Raw genomic sequence first — 7550 nt, forward strand, 5'->3', positions numbered from 1 at the left:
ATTCATTTGAAAAACATAATTGTTAAATCCCCAGAGTTAGTATAATTAACCATAGTATGATTGTTGTGAAGTCAAAGCCCTAAGATTTCTCTCTCTGATTATTTAATTTACTCTAGTTTAATATTTTGCTTTAATTTTAGTTCATTTTTAATCGTGACAACCAACCAATTTTTTAACCAGTTTCCTGTGAACCAATGAATCTAAATTGAAAACTGAATATAAATCTCATCTCTTTGTGGGTTCGACACCTCTCTTTATAGCACTATCCTACACGGAATTGTATTATTACGAGTGGTAAAATTAGACACATCAATTTTTGGCACCGTTGCCCGGGAGATTAGTTTTTGTTTAGTTTTTAATTAGCTTATTTTGGTTTACCAGTCTTCGAAATTTCTTATATCTCACCTTATTTCTTTTTCTTTTCAGGTATAAGAAGTAGCATTGAGGATAAAGACACTTAAGGGAGAAAACGATTCAGTTTATTAAACCTTTTGTGAGTTTTTACTGTTTTCTTTTTACTTGGAATATTTTATTTTTGTTACTTTTAGGATTAATGGAATTAATGCTTGTTAACTCGCCAAACTAGGTCAAAACCTTTAGTGCATGATCCTGAAATAGAGAGAACTTTGAGTCAATTAAGAAAACTTAAAAAACATCTAAATCATATAGATAGTTCCTCTGATAACATGGCTGAACATCATGATGCACCGGGTAATGGCAATGGTAATGGTAATGGTAATGGAGGACGGGTTCCACCTGTCCCTCCACAACCATAATTGAGGGACCATTTTATTCCTACCACATACACTTCTCCTTCGTGCTTTGTATTTCCGGATGCTGATACAACCATTTTGAGATCAAGCTTGCTATGATCCAAATGCTTCCTACCTTCCATGGGTACGCAATAGAGGATCCTTATACGCACTTGGATGTATTTTTGGAATTGTGTTCAACTACCAAGTTGACCATTCTTACCAATGATTCATTTAGGATGCGACTTTTTCAATTTTCTCTTAAGGACAAAGCAAAAACTTGGTTGCTTTCCCTTCCTCCAAATTCTATATCTACATGGGAGATGTTGCAACAAGAGTTCTTGAAGAGGTACTACACAGTAGGTAAAACTTGTCAAATGAGAAGAGAAATCGTGGCGTTTTCCCAAATCCCGGGAGAATAGTTCCATGATGCTTGGGAGAGATATAATAATCTTCTAAAAAAGTGTCCACACCATGATATTGCATAATGGCACTTAATATAGATTTTTTATGATAGTTTCTTTGATTCTTGTAGAAACATGGTTGATGCTTCTAGTAATGGAGCTTTTCTGCGCAAGAGTCCAGTTGACGCTTGGGAACTATTTGAGGCCCTAAGTGAAAATTCAATACAACATGCGTCTTCCTCTAGATCTAGGTCTTCACCTGGAATGCATAAAGTTAAAAAAGTCTTTAAGGTAGACAAATCTAGTGAATTAGCTGCTCAAATAGAAGCCTTGAACCGTAGGTTCGATCAAATTCTATCATCTAGTTTTGCTCCTGTTGCTAGTCCACAAACTGCCTTGCCAAAGGAAGTTCATTCAATCTGTGCCAATCCTTCCCATTTTGCTGACACTTGCCTTATGATGGGACAATCATCTAAGATCCCATAGGAGCAAGTGAATGCTGCATTCTCCAGATCAACATACTATGACGACCCTGGTTTTTAGGCCAGCGTGTCTTGTGATGAACCGAAGATTGATCCGATAACGGATCCGATATGCAGAAGTGAAAATAGAAAACAAGACTCTAAGAAGTCAAAATGACCTTCCATGAGATCATGGAACTCAATGAGAACTGACACGGAAGCAAAAGACCAAAAATATGACAAATAAGCCCCTAGGGGCAAAATAGTCATATCTAAAAACTATGGACATGGGTGCCACTGAACACACTGCTGGAAGGACAACGAAAAAATAATCGAGATGGACTCAAGAATCACTTGATTCGGAGTCTGGATGAAGAAAATATGAAACTCCAAAGTTTCATAAAATCAAACTTTCCGGGTTAAAAATCAGTGCGGCAAGGGTACTTTACAAGGGGTAAAATGGTCTTTTCAGACAAAAATAGATCCAACTGATCATACAATTAGACATACAAGGAAACATTAATGAATCTAGACTCAAGAATTGTAATGACCCGGTCATTTTCATTCCTTTCCTTTTTATTGGATTTTCACGGATATTTTTTTTTCTGTTGATCTTTTCCTTTCTGAGTTCAGTTTCTCGTCACTTAGTGTCATCTTAAGTACTCAGGAATGGTTTCTGAGACTCTTTTCGGTGGATTGACGACTTCCTTTGAGGACCGAGTCATTTTCACATTTTCACTTTTGTGACACTATTCACTTTTGTCTTTTTCTCGGTTGTCACTTTGTTGGCATAACCTCACTTTTTGTATTCAGATTTGATTCTGGTTTTGCATGCATCCATGATATTTAAATTCCATACTATGTGTATTTGCACTTTTGTAGAAAAGCATGCTAAGTGCTTACTTTTCTTGTAAATGGTATATATGCATGACTTGTTTGTAATTTTCTAAACTTTAGGAGTTTTTGTGTAATTACTGTAAAGTAATTATTTTTCATCTTAGGGACCATTTTGCAATTTAATTTGGAAGATATTTTCAAAAAGGATTTTTTTGCAATTTTTAGAAAGTGTGACAAGTGTCACACTCTCATTGGTCCACTTGTTGACATGTGTGAGGAAACACTTTGAGGCCTTGGATGAGGACATGTGGAGGGTGGAGATTTAACCACTTGTTGGCCTTGGATTGGTGCACTTGTTGGCTTGGATGGTTGACAAGTGTAGGCTTGAGATTTAGCCTAGGATGGAGCCTTGGATTTGTGACAAGTGTAGGCTCACAATTTGATCTTGCATTAGTGTGTGTGTGAGAGGTAGTGTAAGAGCACATAGTGAGTGGAGGATCTCTATCCCCTCTACTCACATTTCATCTTCATCATTTTTCATTTCCTTCCTTTCTTGTAAAGAAAACCCTAGCCTCCATGGATGGAGCCTAAAGCCTTAAGCTTTGACTTTGATTTTTGAGAGCCTTCCATCGATTTCCAAGCTTGAACTTGGGAATACATTTTGTTCCCCCCATCTTCCTCTTCATAACCCTAGAAGGGTTTGCCATTTTGTGTTGATTTTGTCTTGGATTCTAGAGAGACACTTCTCTAGTGAGGTAGGGAATGTTATAGGGTTATATGTTTGTTGTCTTGCATGTTTTTTATGCTTATACAACATGTATGCATGTAGTGTATTAATTTGAGAAATTATGATTAATGGTAGTTTGCTTATAACTCATTTTAGACTTGGTAAATGGCATGGTCATGAGTTGATCTTTGATATACATTAATTTGGGTTGATTTAGATGAGTTTTCAAATCTAGAGATTAAATGGATTTAATTTGGTTTAAATTCTAATAAATTGTGTTTTGCTTGTAATCCATCTTAGACTAGATATATGGTATGACTATGACTTAGTGCTTGATATAAATTAATTTGAGATTATTTGGACAACTTTTGAAATCTAGAGATTTAATAGATTTAAATTAATTAAATTCTATTTGATGATATCTTGCTTATCTTGCACTTTTGATTTGATATATGTAAGGACCATGATATATTGCTTAACATATATTAATTTGAGGTTATTTGAAATCTAGAGAATTTAATCACCTTGTTTAATTAAATTCTATCCAATGGCTCCATGGGTCTATTAGTATTTTAGAGGTTGTTTCTATATTCAAATCATGGACTTGAACTTGTTATGTATTCACTTGGTTGTGTTTTGAGCATTGGACAACTTTGTTGTTATATTTATATTCATGAGAACATGTTTTCTTTATAGAATATATTGATGCCATGTGTAGTGAATTGCACACTTTGTAATTGACATTATGTATGTCATTTTAGAATTGAAACTCTAAGGCATGGATTGTGTGGTTTCAACCTACTTGTGCATGGAAGGTGTTTTCATGCATTATATAAGTTATGTATAAGTTGTGAACTTATTTGGTTTAATTTTGGAATCTTGGAATATTGTTGAGTTGAGATGGCTAGGGTTTGGTTCTAGTATGGGGACGTGAGTCCTTTAAGTCTGAGATAGTGCGCACTTAGGGTGGTCTTCCCTGCGGGTTAGTACCCGGAATAACCATTGAGGTCTTGGTAGAATTCCGAGCATAGATGTCCAAGTCTTCCATTATTTGTTTTTGCATTCAATTCCAAGTTAACAATCATGTTTATATTGTAACTTGTGGTTTGAGTTGTTGGCGATTTTGATGTTGTTAAGTACATCCATACTAAATTGATATATTTAGTTGATTTCACACTTTTAGATTTCTAGTTGATAACTTAGAGAACCTATGTCTTCATGTGTGGTATTAGATATTCTATTAATGCTAAATTGTTATATTTAGTTGATGTTGCATTTTAGACTTCAAGTTGATTACCTTGAGAATCTATATGTTGTTGCTTAGTGTAAGCATGCTCCTATGTTGTTGCTTTGTGTAAGCATGACCATATGTTGCTAAAATTGCATGAATGAGGTGATTGATGCTATAAATGATCCTAGGCAGCTAGGATGCTCCTTGAGTCTCACCTTTGACATAGACGTTAGGTGGATTGAACCACAATAATTAAATCATGCAAACTTGTAAAACGTAGGTCGATGCATGCTCATATCCTACGAGTAGCTTTATGTTACTCACCCCTACGATACTGGGACATATTTCAGGTACAAGAATCAAGGTTGCGATTCTCGTCATGCTTGGATGATTGGTGGACTTGAAGATTTTCATTTCTTGTAAAGGTTGGCTTGAAAAGCCATTTGTAGCCTTATATGTCAAAAAAATGTATATTTGAATTTAAACATGTAATGTGTACATAAGTGCACTCCTTACAATGTATTTGACATGTATAAGATGAGACCGAAGGCCAATGACATGTATTTATATTATATGTAGTTTTGACTTCATGAAATATCATGAGAATATTGAAAAAATGTTAAGTTTTGTCTCACTATGTTTGCATCGGGTGTGGGAGTTCCATTTTGATTCTTCTGTAGGATCTCATTAATCATGCATGAAGTGCGGCCAAGGCCAAATGGTAATTTCCAACCATTTGCTAATTTTGGTTTTCAAAATTTCCATTTCAAGTTCATTTTCGCCTTTTTGGCCGTCAGGGGGTCGAATTTTGCATCAGTCATTTCCGGGAGCCGCGGACCATTTTTGTGCGCTCAAAATCACTTATTACGTTTGCGTGCATATTCGTTTCAGCCTAGAAGTGCATTTGGGGTCAAAAGTATGTTTGGTGTAAACTTACATTTTTTGCCATTTGGAGCCTAAACTGAGCATAAGGGCATTTTGGGGTTTTCACTTGAAAAATAAAGTTTTCTTTTGGTATGGTTGGCTAGAAAACATGATTTTGAGGGTAGTTTCTTCTTTGTATTTTTCTCAAAAAGGCCCAAAAAGTCCTCAAAATTGCATTTCAAGTCAGCATTTCAGGAGCAGCCTACAGGAGTTCGAGCGCTCTAAATGGGGAGTTTGAGGGCTCAAACTTTGGGCAGATTTCTTAGGGCAATTTTTGAGTGCTCGAAGTCCTTGTTCGAGCACTTGTATTACTGGGCACGGGTTTGTGTGTCGTGGTTCAACATTGCACCTCCGACTTCAAATCATCATAACTTCTTCATTTTAACTCCGAATTGGTCTGTTCTTGAGTCTAAATTAATCGCGTCGAGATAAGCTTTCCAATGGTACTAATTAGAGCTTCATATTCTTCTTGTTCCTTATGTTATTGAAGTTTTAGTAAGGTAGTGTCTATTTTTGGTTCGAACCGGGATAGGGTATCCCTTCCTTCGACTTCAGAACTTGATATCTTTGTCGTCTGGACCCTGAATCAAGTGGTTCTTAAGTCTATCTTTATTAATTTTTCATTTTCTTTCCAATGGTGTGCACGGTGGCACCTATTTCAGTGTGGAATGACCATTTTGCCCCTAGGTTCATTCTTTTCCATTTTTGAAACGTTGCTTCCGTATTTTCTTCCTTTGGGTTTCGTGACCTCGTCGAGGGTCACATTGGTGTCTTAAAGGAGTGTTGTATCTCTAGAAACTATTGTTCTATCTTTTGCTTCCGCATTTTGGATCCGTTTTGGGTCATCACAGGACACACTGGATTAAAAAATCCAGGGTCGTCATAGGTGGTTTCTGAGCTCCTAGGTTTGAATACCTTGGACGACGGGTTTTGGGTGCATATCAGGCTTATGTTGCCATGCTCTATATGTTTATATGCTTCATGATAACATGTTTTAGCTTGATAACATATTTATATGCATATGTGCTCATGTGGTATATGTAATATGCCGTTTGTTTAAGCATGATTTTATTCTAATGTAAAGATCATGACATGTGATGTGTGCTGGATTAGAATTGTATATGCATTGTTGTGTTGCATATTTGGCAGGACTTGGGATTAGTTATTGGATGTTTGAGTTAAGATTGAGTCGTTTGGTGAGTTTTCACTTAGTACGATGTTTGGTAAAATTGGTTTCATTTTGGCATTCTTCTTTGAGGTTGTTGGTGATTGTCCATATGGTTTTATGGTAGTATAGGTTGTTGTCGACCTAGCATTGGTTTGAGGTAGGTGGTGAGACACCTTTTGTTTAGGCTCTCGTGAGGTGAGTCCTTTGGCGTTGCCATGGTGCTGGATTATTGGTTTTGGGCCACGATAAGGTCATGGACTTCTTAGGATCCTTAATTGTTTTGGAAGGTTCCTCTGATATTGTAATTTTCGTGGGCTGGTACGTTGTGGGCAGGTGCATGGCACTGTTATGCTACCATACTGGCTAGCTACAAGTGCATTTCGGATGGAATCAATGTTGGTTTTGTTGTGATAGGCGTTGTCCTTTTGGTTGGTGATGATGTGAGTTTTGTTTTGGGCGTCTAGTGTTGAGACGGTGATTGATGGTCATTTTGAGTATGATTTTGGAGATTGAATTGGTTGTCTGATTGTATGGCTAAAGTAGCCATTTTGTTTGAGTTCTCTTTGTGTGATGATGCTTATGGGATCGAGTCGATTGATCGATGTTTTGGGTTGGTGAGAGCATTGCATTGTTAGTGTCATTTATAGTGTCACCTCTAGATTCGGAGTTGCATTGTTGGAGTCTTACCATTGTGGTAAAGGCTCACATTTGTTTTGAGACAGGTTGTTGTCCCATTGGTTTTTGTAATACCCCTAATTTTAAAAGGACAATCCTGTAATTTAATATAATTATTTTTATTTAATTAATTGATTATTTGCTTGTTTTAATTAATTAATTATTTGTTTATTTGATTTGTTTTATTTTTAATTAACTTAAATGTGTTTTTCTTTCCTTAATTGTTTTAAATTGTGTTTTCTTTAATTAATTGCTTAAATTGTATTTGGGTTTGTTTCTTTACGTGTTTATATAAATGCACTGTTTTGGTAATTAGGGTTTTATGTTTTACATCGTGTTTAGGATTGGAGCCGACATATAGTTGGTTTAGG

The 7550-nt window shown here is 36.1% G+C and overlaps 1 non-coding gene across 1 annotated transcript; it reads right to left on the reverse strand.

The window, feature by feature from the left end:
• Positions 1-1127: 1127 nt before the first annotated feature.
• On the reverse strand, positions 1128-1233 carry LOC132280593 (small nucleolar RNA R71). Its single transcript, XR_009471613.1, has one exon. It is a non-coding gene; the product is annotated as a small nucleolar RNA R71 (small nucleolar RNA).
• Between the last annotated feature and the right edge of the window lie 6317 nt (positions 1234-7550).

Source organism: Cornus florida, unplaced genomic scaffold (assembly GCF_030987335.1).
Source record: "Cornus florida cultivar Cherokee Brave unplaced genomic scaffold, ASM3098733v1 CherokeeBrave_3.0.0_Hap2_Chr10, whole genome shotgun sequence".
Classification (NCBI taxonomy): Eukaryota; Viridiplantae; Streptophyta; class Magnoliopsida; order Cornales; family Cornaceae; genus Cornus; species Cornus florida.